The following is an 18,020-nucleotide window of genomic DNA, read 5'->3' as shown; positions in this document are numbered from 1 at the left end:
AGGTCCTGCATGGGTGCTGCTATCTTGGTGAAACCCTTGATAAATCTCCTGTAGTAGCCTACCAGCCCAAGGAACTGCCGCACTTCCTTGATAGTGGAGGGTCTTGGCCAGTCCTTGATTACGGTGACTTTTTCGGGCTCTGGTGCTACACCTTCGACGCTTACCACATGACCTAGGTACTGCACCTTGGGCTTCAGCAGGTGGCACTTGGACGGCTTTACCTTCAGGCCAAAACCAGATAGGGCTTTGAACACCTCGGCCAGGTGCTCCAGGTGGTCTTCATATGTCTTCGAGTAGACAATTACGTCGTCCAGGTACAGCAGGACAGTTTTGAAGTTCTTGTGTCCTAGGAAGCACTCCATTAACCGCTGGAAGGTTCCAGGGGCGTTGCAGAGCCCGAATGGCATGCAGTTGAACTCGCTGAGGCCCATTGGTGTTGTAAACGGGGTCTTTTCTTTGTCCGCCTCTGCCACAGGAACCTGCCAGTACCCACTGGTGAGATCCAAAGTGGAGAAATAATTAGCAGATCTTAGTGCAGCTAATGACTCCTCAATCCTGGGTAATGGGTAGGCGTCTTTATGTGTAATGCGGTTAATCTGCCTGTAATCAACACACATCCTCATTGTACCATCCTTCTTTCTAACGAGAACTAATGGAGCTGCCCAGGGGCTACAACTATCTCTGATCACCCCAGCCTCTTTCATCTCCCATAACATTCCTTTGGCACATTGATAGTGAGCTGGGGGTACAGGCCAGTACCTCTCTTTAATGGGCGGATGATCTCCTGTGGGGATATGATGTTGGACCCCTTTTACCTGCCCAAAGTCTAGTGGGTGTTTGCTGAAGGCTCGCTCATATTCTTGGACCACCCGGTATACTCCATGCTTTTGGTGCAAAGGGGTGGAGTCAGAGCCTACTTGTAGCTTCTGACACCAATCCTCTATCAGCCCCTTGGAGCCATTATCCTCCGCCTGTTTGGATGGAAGCAAGGGTTCCACTGTCTTTATTGAGTTGTTACTGACAGTGAATAGCTTAGCAAGGGTAGCATACCGGGGTAAATGGACCTGTTTCTCCCCACAATTCAGGATGCGTATTGGTACTCTCCCCTTGCGAACATCGACCACCCCCCTGGCTGTCAAGATGGTGGGCCTACTGTCAGAGTACACGGGTTCTACCAGGGCCTGATAATCTTGACCCGTGAGACCGATCGCTGCTCGACACCATATCAACATTTCACTCCTAGGGGGCATTGCAATGGGGAACGGATCACTCATCCTGACACTGCCAATTTCCCATCCAGAAAGCTCTACCTGTTGTCTTTTCATCAGGGCTCTGATCTCCTTCTGCAGAACTCGCTGCTGACTGGAACTGGCAGTCTCTGCGACCTGTTGCAACAAAACAATAATTTCTCCAAGACAATTTTCTATCACATTAGTGCCTAAGGTTATCATGGGATGACTTTCTCAGCGATCAATATCAACAATAATCATTCCTTGTGATGGCAATTCTACTTTGCCAACTTTTATGGTCACCTCTTTATACCCCACCTGAGGCAAGGGCTGACCATTGCTGGCATAGAAGCTAAGATGTTCATCTGGACGGCGGGTAATGTCTAAATCAGTCCAGTATTGTTTATAAAGGATATATGGCATCGTGGTCACCTGGGACCCAGTGTCCAGCAACGCGTTCATTGGGATGCCATCAAGCACAACAGGTAGGACCGGGCGTCCTCCCACGTACTTGTCTCGCCAGCTTTGTGGGCCTGGTCGTCTTACTCCTGGGAGTTGGCCCTCTGCCCAAGGGGTTGCTTGTTTAAATTACAGAACCTTGCGTAGTGCCCCGCCTTTTGACAGCGGCGGCAGATGGGTTGTCCGTCCAGGTCTAGCGATCACTGTTCCTCCCTCTGGTCGGTGGAATTCTTCTCTGTCGTCGCCACGGGACGTCATCTGGACTGGAAGCCAGCTGGATCTTTTCCTTGGGAGACACTTGCATGGCCTGCACGGTTTTAGTTAGTGTAGCCACACTTTTGGTCAGCTCCTGGACCTGAAGGCGCAGGTCTGCAGATGGATCATTATCTAGGGTCTGCGCGTCAGCCTCCACAGGTTCTGGGGAAAAGGATGCCACCTCCAGGTGGTAGGTGATAGCTGGGCGCCGGTGGGATGCAGCGCCTCCTGGTGTTGATTCCCGCAGCACCCGGATGGCTCTGTCTTTAAATTGCGCAAAGTCCAGATCAGGATTTTGCAGAGCCATAATGCGCAGCTGTGTCCTGTGAGCGCTGGACAGGAGCCCCTCAATAAACTGCTCAGTTAGCAATCTGTCCTCATCATGCACACTGTCAGGGTCTACCTGTTTGATGGCCCGCAGCGCCTCCTGCAGGTTTAGAGCATAGTCCCGTACACTGTCCTGCACCCTTTGTTTGCACCCGTAAAACTTCATTTTAATTTCTGCTGCGGTGCGGTTGTCAAAGGTATCCTTCAATCGGGCCAGTATTTCTTTTACAGTGCATTTGTCTCTGACCGGCCAGGACTTCACCTCTCTCTGGGCTGCACCGATTAGCTGGCCTATGAGGATGCTGACCTTTTGCTCCTCAGACAGGGGGTATACTTTAAACAAACTGCGCAGTCTCTCCTCAAAGTCGTTCAGGGTGTGCAACTTCCCTGAGTACTGGGGCAACCACGCCTCCCCCGGTATATATGGCATTGATAACGGCATCACAGTGGCAGCGGCCGCGCCTGCGGCTGAACCCTCCTACACTCCTACATTTTGGGCATCTTCCTCCCCCCCTAGTGAACCTCAGCCAGGTCCTGGGAGTCTGCTGACATACCAGTATGCTGCTCTGCAGGCGGAGGGATCTCTTACCCGGCGGTTCCGGATCAGGGCTTCTTTCTTCCCCCTCGGCTGGCGGCAAACCACGTGATAACACAGTTCAATAAAGTTTATGGCACACAGGACCCGGTTATACCGGGCTTCGTGAATCCTGTTCGTGACGCCAAGTTGACGCGCCCCCTGGGCCGTGGGGTACCCGTTGCCGGGCCGGTAAATACTGGGGGATGTCACAGTGTAGGTGACCCGGTCCGTGACCCAGGGCGGTCAATAAAAAGGGGTTATTGATAGGGGATTTATAGTGATTGTATAAAGTTCGTGACGCCACCTGTGGTATGCGGCTAGGGGAGCCGCCGCTGCGGAGCAGGTCCTCTGGAGCTGATGTTACTGCAGCAGGGATGGTGTGGCTCTCCATAGGTAGAGCTTAGCTCCAGGGCAGTGTAGATGTTATGGGTTATGCTGGGCGTTGTAGTGCAGGGTTTGATGGCGCAGCAATAATCAGTCCACAACTTAATGGCGGTTTCCTCTTATCTTTACTGGCGGTGATTAGGCAAACCGGGACTAGGGTACTGGCCAGAGGTGGAAGTCCGGGCAGCCTGGAAGCAAGTAAAGGATTCTCCTTGCCAGGTGAAGTTGGAGGCCTTCCCTTTCCACTAAACTCTTTGGCCCTGCTGCTTGTAGCTGTGCGGTGGCTCTCGTCCCTGAGTGCAACGTTTCTGTGCTCACCCGTATGGCAGGCAGCTCGGGCCTTGCTGGTGCTTCGCACCCACGTGGCGGTGCTGGGCCCTCTCAGCTGCTGAGCCTCCGGGCGTCTGATGGGGCCAGGAGACCTGCAGTCTCCTGCCCTCCGGTTTCTACTGCTGGGCCTTCGGTGCCCCCCAGCCTCGGACTCCCGTGTCCGGTTCTTCTGTGCTGGTTCTTCTGGGGTGAGCTGCCGCGCAGCTCCAGTCTCCAGCTTCTCTCTCCTCGACGTCCTCACTTCAACTCCTCACACTAAGTCTAACTAACCCCGCCCCCAGATCCCAGTTGCTAAGGGGAGGAACTCCCCTTGCTGGTCTGGAGCCAGGAAAGTGTTGCATGCTTAGTAAAACCTGATTAGGGGACCCCTGCTTGCTTCCAGGCATGGCATCACCTCTTGTGAGGGAGGCAATGCCACTGTGGCAACTGGACCCCTGGGGTGCCACATAAGCACCTTGCACCTCAGTGTAGCTGCTGTATATGAGCTCCCTGCACTCCTGTGCAGCTGCCATATATGAGGTGACTGCTGTATATGAGCTCCCTGCACCCAGTGTAGATGCTGTATAAGAGGCGTCTGCTGTATTTGAGCTTGCCGCATTTCTGTGTAGCTGCTGAATATGAGGTGACTGGTGTATATGAGCTCCCTGCTCTCCAGCAAAGCTGCTATATACAAGGAGTCTGCAGTGTGTAAACTCCCTGCACCCCAGTGTAGCTGCTGTATATGGTGCATCTGCAGTGTGTCTTAGCTCCCTGCACCCCAGTGTAGCTGCTGTATATGTGCTCCCTGCACTCCTGTGTAGCTGCTGTATATGAGGTTACTGCTGTATATGAGCGTCTTGCACCCAGTATAGCTGCTGTATAAGAGGCGTCTGCTGTATTTGAGCTCCCTGCATTCCTGTATAGCTGCTGAATATGAGGTGACTGCTGTATATGAGTTCCTTGCATCCCAATGTAGCTTCTCTATATAAGGTGATAGCTGTATATGAGCTGCATGCACCCAGTGTAGCTCCTATCAGGGCCGGAGTGGCCATCTGGCAATTCTGACAAAAGCCAGAAGGGCTGGTCTGACCGTGGGCTGAATTGTGTGCCGACTCAGTCATTTACTCTAGCAGGTTTGACTTCAACCTACTGGAGGCCGGAGCCACGCAGGGAACGTTGGTGGTGTGATGACGTCACTGAATCATGCCACCAGGGTCCACTGCGAGACCGGATAGAAAAGTAGACAGGGGCTGTGGAGAATGAGGTGTTTGGACTAGGTGAGTATAATTTTTTTTCTTTTGGGGGGGCTGTAGTGGACCATCATACTATATAGGGGGTTGTTAGGGGGTACCATCATACTATATAGGGGGCTGTGAGTTCACCATCATACTATAAAGGGGGCTGTGGGGTGGACCATCATACTATATAGAGGGCTGGGGGTGGACCATCATACTATATAGGGGGTTGTGGGTGGATCATCATACTATATAGGCAACTGTGAGATGAACCATGATACAATATAGTTGTGCTGTTGGAGGCACCATTATACTATATAGGGGCTGTGGGGTGAACCATCATACTATATAGGGAGCTGTGGGGGGATCATCATACTACATAGGTCACTGTGGGGTAGAACCTCATACTATATAGGGGTTTGTGGGGTGGACCATCATACTATATAGGGGGCTGTGAGGTGGGCCATCATACTATATAGTGGGCTGTGGCATGGACCATCATACTATATAAAGGGATGTGGGGTGGACCATCATACTATATAGGGGCTGAGGGGTCAATCATCATACTATATAGGGTGCTGTTTGAGGCACCATTATACTATATAGGGGCTGTAGGGTGAACCATAATACTATATAGGGGGCTGTGAGCTGGATCATCATACTATATAGGGGGCTGAGGGGTCAATCATCGTACTATATAGGGTGCTGTTTGAGGCACTATTATACTATAGAGGGGCTGTGGGGTGAGCCATAATACTACATAGGGGGCTGTGGGATGGATCATTATACTATATAGGGGGCTGTGGGATGGACCATTATAGTATATAGGGGGCTGTGGGGTTGACCATCATACTAAATAGGGTGCTGTTGGAGGCACCATTATACTATATAGGGGCTGTGGGGTGGACCACAATACTATATAGGGGGCTGTGGGGTGGATCATCATGCTATATAGGGGGCTGAGGGGTCAATCATCATACTATATAGAATGCTGTTTGAGGCACAATTAAACTATATAGGGGCTGAGGGATGAACCATAATACTACATAGGGGGCTGTGGTATGGAGCATTATACTATATAGGGGGCTGTGGGATGGACCATTATACTATATACACACGTGGTCAAAATTGTTGGTACCCCTCGTTTAATGAAAGAAAAACCCACAATGGTCACAGAAATAACTTGAATCTGACAAAAGTAATAATAAATTAAAAATCTAAGAAAATGGACAAATGAAAGTCAGACATTGCTTTTCAACCCTGCTTCCACAGAATTAAAAAAAAAATTAAACTCATGAAATAGGCCTGGACAGAAATGACGGTACTCTTAACTTAATATTTAATATCACAGGTGTCTACAATCTTGTGATCGGTCAGTGGGCCTGTATGTAGGGCTACAGATACTCACTGTTTTGTTTGGTGACATGGTGTACCACACTCAACATGGACCAGAAGAAGCAAAGGAAAGAGTTGCCTCAGGAGATTAGAAAGAAAATTATAGACAAACATGTTAAAGGTAAAGGTTATAAGACCATCTCAAAGCAGCTTGATGTTGCTGTGACTACAGTTGCACATATTATTCAGAAATTTAAGATCCATGGGACTGTAGCCAACCTCCCTGGACGTGGCCGCAGGAGGAAAATTGATAACAAATCAAAGAGACACAATGCAAATGCTAACGAAAGAGCCCAGGAAAACTTCTAAAGAGATTAAAGGTGAACTTCAAGCTCAAGGAACATCAGTGTCAGATCGCACCATCCGTCATTGTTTGATCCAAAGTGAACTTCATGGGAGACGACCAAGGAGAACACCATTGTAAAAAAAAAATCATATAAAAGCCAGACTAGAATTTGCCAAACTACATGTTGACAAGCCACAAAGCTTCTGGGAGAATGTCCTATGGACAGATGAGACAAAAATGGAAGTTTTTGGCAAGGCACATCAGCTCTATGTTCACAGACGGAAAAATGAAGTGACGCGCCCCTGGGCCTGTGTCGCGCTGCGTTGCGCACGCGGGAGCTTACCCGGAGCCGGATCTCTTGAGGGTTGTAGTCTCGTGGCGGTGACCCGGTCCGTGCCCAGGGAGTCAAACTGAGCGGCGATGTAACAGCGGTAGATGTAGGACGACTACGCCACCCGTTGAATGCAGCTATGGAGCTGCCGCTGCAGGACAGTCCGCTGAGGCCGGTGGATGGATGGTGCAGCGTAGATGGTATAACCCCCAACGGGAGGGGTATGGCCTCAGGGCAGCAGATGTGGATGATGGGGGTAGCAGGAACCACTCAGAGATGGTGCGGTGTAATTCAGGGTCTTTACTGGTAACAACGATAGACCCTCCCGGAGTACTTGCTAGTGAACGGGGCCTGGTCAGTCCTTGAGCAGATGGGATCTCCCCTGGCCAGGCGGAGTTGTAGGCCTCCCAAACTGACTGTACTCTTCTGGCTACCTTGCTAGAAGTGGATATAAGTAGCCCACGTCCCTGAGTGTACCGTGTGGTGCTCACCCGTATGGCCGGTGACTCGGGGCCTTCTAATGGCTTCCGCTCCACGATGGCGGTGCTGGTCCCACGCGTGTGACCGTGCCTTCGGGTTTCTGGGCCTGAGGACCTGAAATCCCCTGCCGGTCGGCTTCTGCTGCTGGGTAAGAGTTAGTCCCCACAGCCTCGGACGCCGGGTCCGGTAAGAAAGCTTCTCAGTCAGGGCGAGCTCTGCAGCTGCCAGCCCCTGACTCGTAGTAGTATTGCTTCTGCTGTTTCTTGTCTCTACTCTCCTTGACTGCTAACCCTGCTTCAGCCCCGGGTTTATATAGGGGAAGTTCTTCCCCTCCCAAGACTGGGCAGGAGGTGTGGCATGCACAGGATCCCTGACCAAAGGACCTCCCACCTGCTCTCAGACATAACATTACATTACTGTGGAAACCAGACCCCTGGGGTTCCACATTCCCCCCTAGTGAAATTTAGTACTCCGGGACTAAACATACTTTTAGAAAAACATAACAAGGTATAAACAATAATAATACAATAAGAAAAACACATAAAGATGGTTACGGCGTGTCCGTAACCGGGTGCAGTCTTTGAAGAAAAGCAAGGTGTCCATTTCACCAAAACAGGGAGACGTAACCAGGTAGGGGTCTGTCCTACCCCGAGTCCTTAACAGTCTCTAGTCCATCCTGGGTTACGCTCCAACTATGTACAAGGATTCCCGGTAAATCCACCAAGGATTCCTAAAAATAACTGGAAACACAAAATTATACACAAGCAACAATACACAGATAAACATAAATAAAACAATTTATACACTTCAAATCCTCCAGCGTGCGGGTAACTGGCCTCTAGTGGCCCTAGTGGACCTACGGAGCTGACTGTCTGGCCCTGAACTACAGGGTGTAGGAGCTGTCAAGGGTAAACTGGGCAGCTGTCTACCGGCTCTTTGTCTCACTAGGGGTACGGCAGGCTCACTATAAGCAGAGGGTTGATCCTCCTGTTCTGCTTGTGTGGAGTCTTCTGCCTCCTGGACCGGCTGTTCTTCCAGCTCTACCTGTTGCTCCGTAGGTGCTTGGGATGCTGGTTGGAGGAAGGTGAGTACGGGTACCACAACTGCACCATTGACTTGAGTCCAAGACCGAGGGAAGTCCCCGAGCACAGTACTAACCATATCTTCCCTTTCCTCTACGGGTCGATGGTCTTCTTGTTCCTCTTCAGGGTTCCTCAGTTGTTCGGGACACTTCTTCAGGTGGTCCCGGGATACAATGGCTGTGGTTTCCCCTCCGTCTTTACTGATGGTACAAACCTTCGGGTTCTCGTGGCTTGAGGGCAGTACGGTGTACGGGTCCTTCTCCCACTGGTCATCCAACTTGTGGAGCCGTCTCTTCCTCTTCAAGACCTGCTCTCCGGGTACCAGGGGAACAGCGGGAGCATACTGGTTGTAAGTTTTCTCTTGTCTTTCCCTAGCCTGACAGAGACTTCGCTCCACGCTCTCCTGTACTCTCCGGTACTGCTGCTGCCTCTCTGTGTCCCAGTCTGTTTCTGGTGAAGTGTCCTCGGGTGTCAGGACTCCCATTTCCAGGTCAACAGGTAACTTACCAGGTCTTGCCCTCATTAGGTAAGCCGGGGTACAGTTGGTGGAACCTACCGGGATGTGGTTGTATAGGTCCACCAGATCGGGCAACTTCTCAGGCCACAGACTGCGTTCTTCCAGGGGCAACGTTTTTAGAAGATCCATTACCACCTGGTTCATTTTCTCACAAAGTCCATTAGTTTGCGGATGGTAGGGTGTCGTCCTTATCTTCCGGCAGCCATACAGATTGCAGAATTCCTGGAAGACCTCCGCTTCAAAGGCAGGTCCCTGGTCCGTCAGCACTTGGTCCGGGTACCCGTGTGGACGGCAAAAGTGCTGCTGGAAGGCTCTAGCTGCTGTTTGAGCCGTTAAGTCCTTGACGGGGACGACAACCAGAAACCGGGAGTAATGATCCACGATGGTTAACGCGTAGACGTAGCCACTTCTGCTTGGGGTCAGTTTTACATGATCCAAGGCTACCAGTTCCAACGGTTGCCGGGTGACGATGGACTGCAGGGGAGTCTTCTGGCTGGCACGGTCCTTCCTTCTCAGGTTGCACGGGCCACAGTCTCTGCACCACTTCTCGATGGTTCCCCTCATGCCTACCCAGTGGAACCGCTCGCGCAGCAGGAACTACAGCTTCTTCCACCCGAAGTGTCCAGCTCCGTCGTGGTATGCCTCCATCACCATGGCTGCGTCTCTTCGTGGCACCACTACTTGCCAGAGTAATTCATGCGTCCGGGAGTTAACCATTCTGCAGCACAACTTCCCTTTGTAAAGGAACAGTCGACTCTTCTCTGCCCATAGTTGTTTGGCTTCCTCCGGAGCGTCTGGTTCAAGGCGAGCCTCCGGCCGAGTCAGCATCTCCTTCACCAGTCGGACGGCAGGGTCGCTGTCTTGCGTTTCCGCCCAGTTGTAGTGGGGTAAGGGGTTCAACGTAGCAGCCTGCTTACTCCTTACCCGGTGGGAATACTGGATAGTCCCATGACGGTGGAACGCAGGGAGTTCAACTTCTTCCAGTCCCTCCGGATCTTCTCCTCCGTCCGGCAGGTTGGGCATCCTGGACAGGGCGTCCGCGTTGGTATTGGAGCGTCCTGCCCGGTATTTGATTGTGAACTCGTAGTTGGACAAACGGGCCATCCACCTCTGCTCCAGGGCACCGAGTCTTGCCGTGTCCAGGTGTGTCAACTCGTTGTTATCCGTGTACACGGTGAACCGGGAAGAAGCGAGGTAATGCTTAAAGCGCTCGGTGACTGCCCATACTACGGCCAGGAACTCTAACTTAAATGAGCTGTAATTCTCGGGGTTCCTTTCGGTGGGTCGCAGTTTTCGGCTGGCGTAGGCGATTACTCGTTCCTTCCCCTGCTGGATCTGGGACAGTACGGCTCCTAGCCCGATGTTACTGGCGTCGGTGTAGAGGATAAAGGGCTGGCTATAATCCGGGTACGCCAGGATTTCGTCCCCCGTGAGGGCCATCTTCAGCTGGCGGAAGGACTCTTCTTCCAGCTCCTCCCATTTGAAGGGCGGCTTCTGGTTCTTGGCCTTCCGGGACTGGCCTATCAGGAGGTCCTGCATAGGTGCTGCCTTTTTGGTGAAACCGGGAATAAACCTTCGGTAGTAGCCTACCAACCCGAGGAACTGCCGCACTTTTTTTACGCTGGAGGGGCTTGGCCATTCCTTAATTGCGGTGATCTTATCAGGGTCGGGAGCCACTCCGTCAGCGCTCACCACGTGTCCCAGGTACTGCACCTTTGGTTTCAGGAGGTGACACTTGGAGGGTTTCACCTTTAGGCCGTAACTTGCCAGAGCTTCGAACACTTCCGCCAGGTGTTTCAGGTGGTCCTCATACGTCTTGGAATATACGATGACATCGTCCAGGTACAACAGGACCGTCTCGAAGTTTCTGTGGCCCAGACAACACTCCATTAGTTGTTGGAAGGTTCCCGGTGCGTTGCAGAGTCCGAACGGCATGCAGGTGAACTCGCTAAGTCCCATCGGGGTGGTGAATGCGGTCTTCTCCCGGTCCGCCTCTGCTACAGAAACCTGCCAGTACCCGCTAGTGAGATCCAAGGTAGAGAAGAAGTTAGCAGATCTTAAAGCAGCCAATGACTCCTCTATCCTTGGTAAGGGGTACGCATCCTTGTGTGTGATACGATTGATTTTCCGGTAATCTACACACATCCTCATGGTGTTGTCTTTCTTTCGGACTAAGACTAGTGGAGCTGCCCAGGGGCTACAGCTATCCCTGATCACCCCAGCCTCCTTCATGTCTCTAAGCATCCCCTTGGCGTGTTGGTAGTGGGCAGGGGGTACGGGTCGATACCTCTCTTTTATAGGAGGATGGTCTCCCGTGGGGATGTGGTGTTCTACCCCCTTGACTCGCCCGAAGTCTAACGGGTGTTTACTGAACACTCTCTCGTACTCCTGAACCACCCGATAGACTCCTTGTTTCTGGTGTGCGGGAGTGGAGTCAGTACCCAGATGTAGTTGCTGACACCAGTCCTCCATGTTTTTCTTAGAGCCGTTACCTTCCTCCGGGTGAGATGGAGGCAAGGGTTCCACAGATTGTATAGAATTTTGGTTAATGGTATATAATTTGGCTAGCGTGGCATACCGGGGCAGGTACACTTCCCTCTCCCCGATATTTATTATGCGAACGGGCACCCTCCCATGGCGTACATCAACCACCCCCCGTGCTGTCAAAATGGTGGGCCTACTGTCCGAGTAAACTGGTTCTACCATTGCCTGGTAATCTCTACCTCTCAGACCAATAGCTGCCCGGCACCAAATCATCATTTCACTTTTTGGGGGCATGGCAATAGGAAAAGGGTCACACATTCTTACGCTACCAATCTCACCGCCGGAGAGTTCCACCTGTTGCCGTCGCATCAGTGCCCGGATCTCTTTCTGGAGCACCCGCTGCTCGCCGGAGCTGGCGTTCTTGGCAACCTGCTGTAAAAGGAAAATCACCTCTGCAAGACAATTTTCAATTACATTAGTTCCTAGAGTTATTTTTGGGTGACTCTCGTGTTTGTCAATATCTACAATGATCAGTCCCTGTGCTGCCAGTTCGACTCTACCGATTTTGATGGTCACCTCTTTAAATCCGATCTGTGGCACGGGCTGGCCATTGCTGGCGATGATACTCAAGTCATCGTCAGGGTAGCGGGTAATATCCGAGTCATTCCAGTACTGCTTAAAGAGCACGTACGGGATGGTGGTGACCTGTGACCCGGTGTCCAGTAGGGCACTCATGGGAATGCCATCCAGTACCACAGGCAAGACTGGACGTCCTCCCACATATCTGTCGCGCCAGTTCGATGGGCCTGGTGATCTTTTTCCTGGGGGTTGGCCCTCTACCCCAGGTTGTGCCCGTTTAAAGAACAGTACCTTGCCATATGTCCAGGTTGATTGCAGCGGCGGCAGATGGGTCGTCCGTCCTCGCTGTATCGGTCACTGGGTCTTCCTCTGGCCGGTGGGGTCCTCCTTGGTCGACGCCATGGGATGTCCTCCGGTCCGGATGCCAGCTGGATCTTCCCTGGGGTGGAAACCTGTAAAGACTGCACAGTTCGGGTTAGCGCAGCAACGCTCTTAGCTAGCTCTTGGACCTGATGGTGTAGGTCTGGAGCCGGGTCATTGTCCAAAGCCTGCGCATCAGCTCCCACAGGCCCTGCCGACAAGGGCGCCGCCTCCTGGTGGTAAGTGATAGCTGGGCGCCTGTGGGTCACAACGCCACCCGGTGCCGGTTCTCGGAGCACCCGGATGGCTCTGTCCTTGAACTGTGCAAAGCCCAGATGGGGATCCTGTAAGGCCATCGCCCGCAACTGGGTTCGGTGGGCATTACAATATAGTCCCTCTATAAATTGTTCGGTCAACAGCCTGTCCTCGTTTCCCACTCCATCAGGGTCGGTCTGCTTAATGGCCCTCAGGGCCTCTTGTAGGTTTAGTGCATAGTCCCTTATACTCTCATGCGCTCGCTGCTTGCACCCGTAGAATCTAAGTTTAATCTCGGCTGAGGTGCGGGTATCAAAGGTGTCCTTCAGCCGGGTTAGTATCCCTGCGACAGTCTTCCTCCCAGGTGGCCAGGATTTTACTTCCCTTTTGGCTGCCCCGGTTAGTTGGGCCACCAGGATGCTCACTTTTTGCTCTTCTGTGAGGGGGTACACCTGGAAGAGGCTATCCAGCTTTTCTCTAAAGTCATGCAGGGTATGTGACTCCCCTGAGTACTGGGGTAGCCAAGCTGCTCCCGGGATATAGGGCATGGTGAAGGGCATAACTGCAGCAGCGGTGGCGCTGGCGGGGGTTGAGGCAATGAAGCTCTCCTCCGCATCCGACATCTTCCTCCCCCCTAGTGGACCGTGGCCTACCTTGCGATGATCCTGTTCCGTAGGCCGCGACTCCGCAGTAGATCGTCAGGGTTGAGGACCTTCCGTCGCGCTCCGGTGACGTCGGCGTCTGCTGGGCTCCTTCCAGGACCTTACGCAACGTCCGGACGTGAGGCGGGGCTTCAGTTCTCGCGCGCTTTCGGAGTCCACGCCCCTCTTCTTCCCGCGCGGCGTCCTCAAGATGGCGTCCAACGGCGGGAAAACTCCACGGATGGCGGGAAGAAGGCTGAAGATGGCGCCGGATGGCGGAAATCTTCACAGATGGCGGGAAGAAGGCTGAAAATGGCGTCGGATGGCGGGAATCTTCACCGATGGAGGGAAAACTTCACGGATGGTAAGTTTTAAAAGTCTCTTTTTCAGGCACGCAGTACCCGGTGGTTGCGGGCACGAAATCCTGCCGACTACGCCAAAGTTGACGCGCCCCTGGGCCTGTGTCGCGCTGCGTTGCGCACGCGGGAGCTTACCCGGAGCCGGATCTCTTGAGGGTTGTAGTCTCGTGGCGGTGACCCGGTCCGTGCCCAGGGAGTCAAACTGAGCGGCGATGTAACAGCGGTAGATGTAGGACGACTACGCCACCCGTTGAATGCAGCTATGGAGCTGCCGCTGCAGGACAGTCCGCTGAGGCCGGTGGATGGATGGTGCAGCGTAGATGGTATAACCCCCAACGGGAGGGGTATGGCCTCAGGGCAGCAGATGTGGATGATGGGGGTAGCAGGAACCACTCAGAGACGGTGCGGTGTAATTCAGGGTCTTTACTGGTAACAACGATAGACCCTCCCGGAGTACTTGCTAGTGAACGGGGCCTGGTCAGTCCTTGAGCAGATGGGATCTCCCCTGGCCAGGCGGAGTTGTAGGCCTCCCAAACTGACTGTACTCTTCTGGCTACCTTGCTAGAAGTGGATATAAGTAGCCCACGTCCCTGAGTGTACCGTGTGGTGCTCACCCGTATGGCCGGTGACTCGGGGCCTTCTAATGGCTTCCGCTCCACGATGGCGGTGCTGGTCCCACGCGTGTGACCGTGCCTTCGGGTTTCTGGGCCTGAGGACCTGAAATCCCCTGCCGGTCGGCTTCTGCTGCTGGGTAAGAGTTAGTCCCCACAGCCTCGGACGCCGGGTCCGGTAAGAAAGCTTCTCAGTCAGGGCGAGCTCTGCAGCTGCCAGCCCCTGACTCGTAGTAGTATTGCTTCTGCTGTTTCTTGTCTCTACTCTCCTTGACTGCTAACCCTGCTTCAGCCCCGGGTTTATATAGGGGAAGTTCTTCCCCTCCCAAGACTGGGCAGGAGGTGTGGCATGCACAGGATCCCTGACCAAAGGACCTCCCACCTGCTCTCAGACATAACATTACATTACTGTGGAAACCAGACCCCTGGGGTTCCACAGAAGCATATCAAGAAAAGAACACTGTCCCTACTGTGAAACATGGAGGAGGCTCTGATATGTTCTGGGGCTGCTTTGCTGCATCTGGCACAGGGTGTTTTGAATCTGTGCAGGGTACAATGAATTCTCAAGACTATCAGGGGATTCTAGAGAGAAATGTGCTGCCCAGTGTCAGAAAGCTTGGTCTCAGTCGCAGGTCATGGGTCTTGCAACAGGATAATGACCCAAAACAGCTAAAAACACCCAAGAATGGCTAAGAGGAAAACATTGGACTATTCTGAAGTAGCCTTTTATGAGCCCTGACCTAAATCCTATTGAGCATCTTTGGAAAGAGCTGAAACATGCTGTCTGGAAAAGGCAACCTTCAAACACGAGACAACTAGAGCAGTTTGCTCATGAGGAGTTGGCCAAAATACTTGTAGAGAAGTGCAAAAATCTCATTGACAGTTACAGGAATCTCTTGATTACAGTGATTGCCTCAAAAGGTTGTTCAACAAAATATTAAGTTAAGAGTACCGTCATTTCTGTCCAGGCCTATTTCATGAGTTTAATTTTTTTTTTTAATTCTGTGGAAGCAGAGTTGAAAAGCAATGTCTGACTTTCACTTGTTCATTTTCAAAGATTTTTAATTTATTATTACTTTTGTCAGATTCAAGTTATTTCTGTGACCATTGTGGGTTTTTCTTTCATTAAACGAGGGGTACCAACAATTTTGACCTCGTGTGTAGGGGGCTGTGGGGTTGACCATCATACTATATAGGGTGCTGTTGGAGGCACCATTATACTATATAGGGGCTGTGGGGTGAAGCATAATACTATATAGGGGGCTGTGGGGGGATCAACATACTAAATAGGTGGCTGTGGGGTAAACCTTCATAGTATATAGGGGTTATGGGGTGATCCATCATACTATATAGGGGGGTGTGAGGTGGACCATCATACTATATAGGGGCTGTGAAGTGGACCCACATACTACATAGGTTCTGTGTGACGGACCATCATACAACATAAAGGGCAGTGAGGTGGACCATCATACAATATAAGATGCTGTGGGGTTGAAAAACATACTATATAAGGGCCTGTGGGTTCATCCATCATACAATAAAAGGGGCTGTGAGGTGGCCCATCATACTAAATGGGGGGTTGTGAGGTGGTCCATCATACTATATAGGGGCTGTGAGATGAACCATCATACTATATAAGGGGCTGTGAGGTGGATCATCAGACTATATAGGGTGTGTAGAGTGGACCATCATACTATACAGGGGGCCTTGGGGTGGGTCATCATACTATATTGGGGCTGTTGGGAGACCATCATACCATATAGGGGACTGTGGGGTGGACCAACATACTATATAGTAGTCTGTGGGCTCGACCATAATACTATATAGGGTGCTGTTGGAGGCACCATTATACTATATAGTGGGCTGTTGGTTAAACCATCATATTATATAGGGGGCTGCGTGGTGGACCATCATACTATATAGAGGGCTGTTGGGGGGAACCATCATATTATAAAGGGGGCTGTTGGGGGGACCATCATACTATATAGGAGACTGTTGTGGGGACATCATACTATATAGGGGGCTGTGGGGTGGACCAACTTTCTATATAGGGAGCTATGGGGTGGACAATCATCATAGAATCCTAGAATGTTAGAGTTGAAAGGGAACCAACAGGGTCATCGTGTCCAACCCCCTGCTCAATGCAGGCTTCACTAAACCATCTCAGACAGATGTCTGTCCAGCCTCTGTTTGAAGACTCAGCACCTCTCCTGTAAGCCTGTTCCACTCATTGATCACCCTCACTGTCAAAAAGTTTTTTACAATAGCTAATCTGTATCTTCTCCCATTTAGTTTCATTCCATTGCTTCTAGTCTTTCTTTGTGCAAATCAAAATAAGGATGATCCCTCTACAGTGACAGCCCTTGAGATATTTGTAGACAGCTATTAAGTCTCCTCTCAGTCTTCTCTTTTGCAAGTTAAAAATTCCCAGATCTTTTAGCCGATCCTCGTAGGACATTGCTTGCAGACCGGTCACCATTCTGGTCGCTCTTGTCTGAAGTTGCTCCAGTTTTTATACATAGTTACCTGGTTGAATAAAGACCTAGGTCCATCAAGTTCAACCTTCCTCCCCCAATTGTACTGTACATTTTGTCTAATTTAACTGTAACCCACAATGTATGTGTATAGAAGAAATCATCCAGCCCTTTTTTGAAAGCTGTTATAGTGTCAGCCATTACTACCTCTTGTTGTAAGGCATTCCACAGTCCGACTGCTCTGACTGTAAAGAACCCTTTCCTGTTTGGCTGTTACATTTTGTCTAATTTAACTGTAACCCACAATGTATGTGTATAGAAAAAATCATCCAGCCCTTTTTTGAAAGCTGTTATAGTGTCGGCCATTACTACGACTTGTGATTGGCATTCCACAGTCTGATTGCTCTGACTGTAAAGAACCCCTTCCTGTTTGGCTGCCGGAATCGCCTTTCTTCCACCCATAATGAGTGCCCCCAGGTCCTTAGTATGGAATGTGGAAGGAATAAGTCATGTGCTACGCCTTTGTACTGACCACACATATATTTATACATGTAAATGAGATCTCCTCTGAAGAATCTTTTTTCTAAGCTAAATAAGCTCAACTTTTTCAACCTCTTATAGTATGAGAGGCCTTCTATCCCTTATAATAATCTAGTTGCCCGCCTTTGAACTGACTCTAACTTTTGAATATCCTTTTTAAAATGTGGAGCCCAAAACTGGATCTCATATTCTAGATGTGGCCTCACCAGTGATTTATAAAGGGGTAACAATACGTTGGGATTGTGGGATTTTATCTCTCTTTTTAGACATCCTAAAATGTTGTTTGCTTTTGCAGCTGATGCCTAACGTTGAGTACTGCTGCTCAGCTTACTTGTAACCAGAATACCCAAGTCCTTCTCCTTCTTTGTAGTCTCGAGTGTACTTCCATTTAATGTATATACAGCAATAGGATTACTCCGACCTAGGTGCATTACTCTGCATTTATCTACATTAAACCTCTTTTGCCAAGTATTTGCCCATTCAGTCATCTTATCCAGATCGTTCTGCAATATCGTAATGTCAAGATCAGATTTAAATATCTTACATAGTTTGGTGTTGTCAGCAAAGACTGACACTTTACAGTCAATCCCTTCCACTAGGTCATTAATAAAGAGGTTACAAAGAATCAGTCCTAGCACAGATCCCTGTGGTACTCCAGTGCTGACTATATCCCATTTAGACAACGTGCCATTTATGACAACTCTTTCTTTTCTGTCATTTAGCCAATTCCTTACCATCTGCATATAGTTCCCCCAAGTCCTTGCTTCTGTTTCTTCAGTATAAGGCTGCTATGTGGTACAGTATCAAATGCCTTTGCAATGTCCAGATAAATCACATCAGCCGCATTTCCA

The sequence above is a fragment of the Phyllobates terribilis genome, unplaced genomic scaffold (genome assembly GCF_046119375.1).
Source record: "Phyllobates terribilis strain yellow unplaced genomic scaffold, ASM4611937v1 Scaffold_5__5_contigs__length_657084704, whole genome shotgun sequence".
Classification (NCBI taxonomy): Eukaryota; Metazoa; Chordata; class Amphibia; order Anura; family Dendrobatidae; genus Phyllobates; species Phyllobates terribilis.
Note: the sequence above shows the minus strand (reverse complement) of the source record.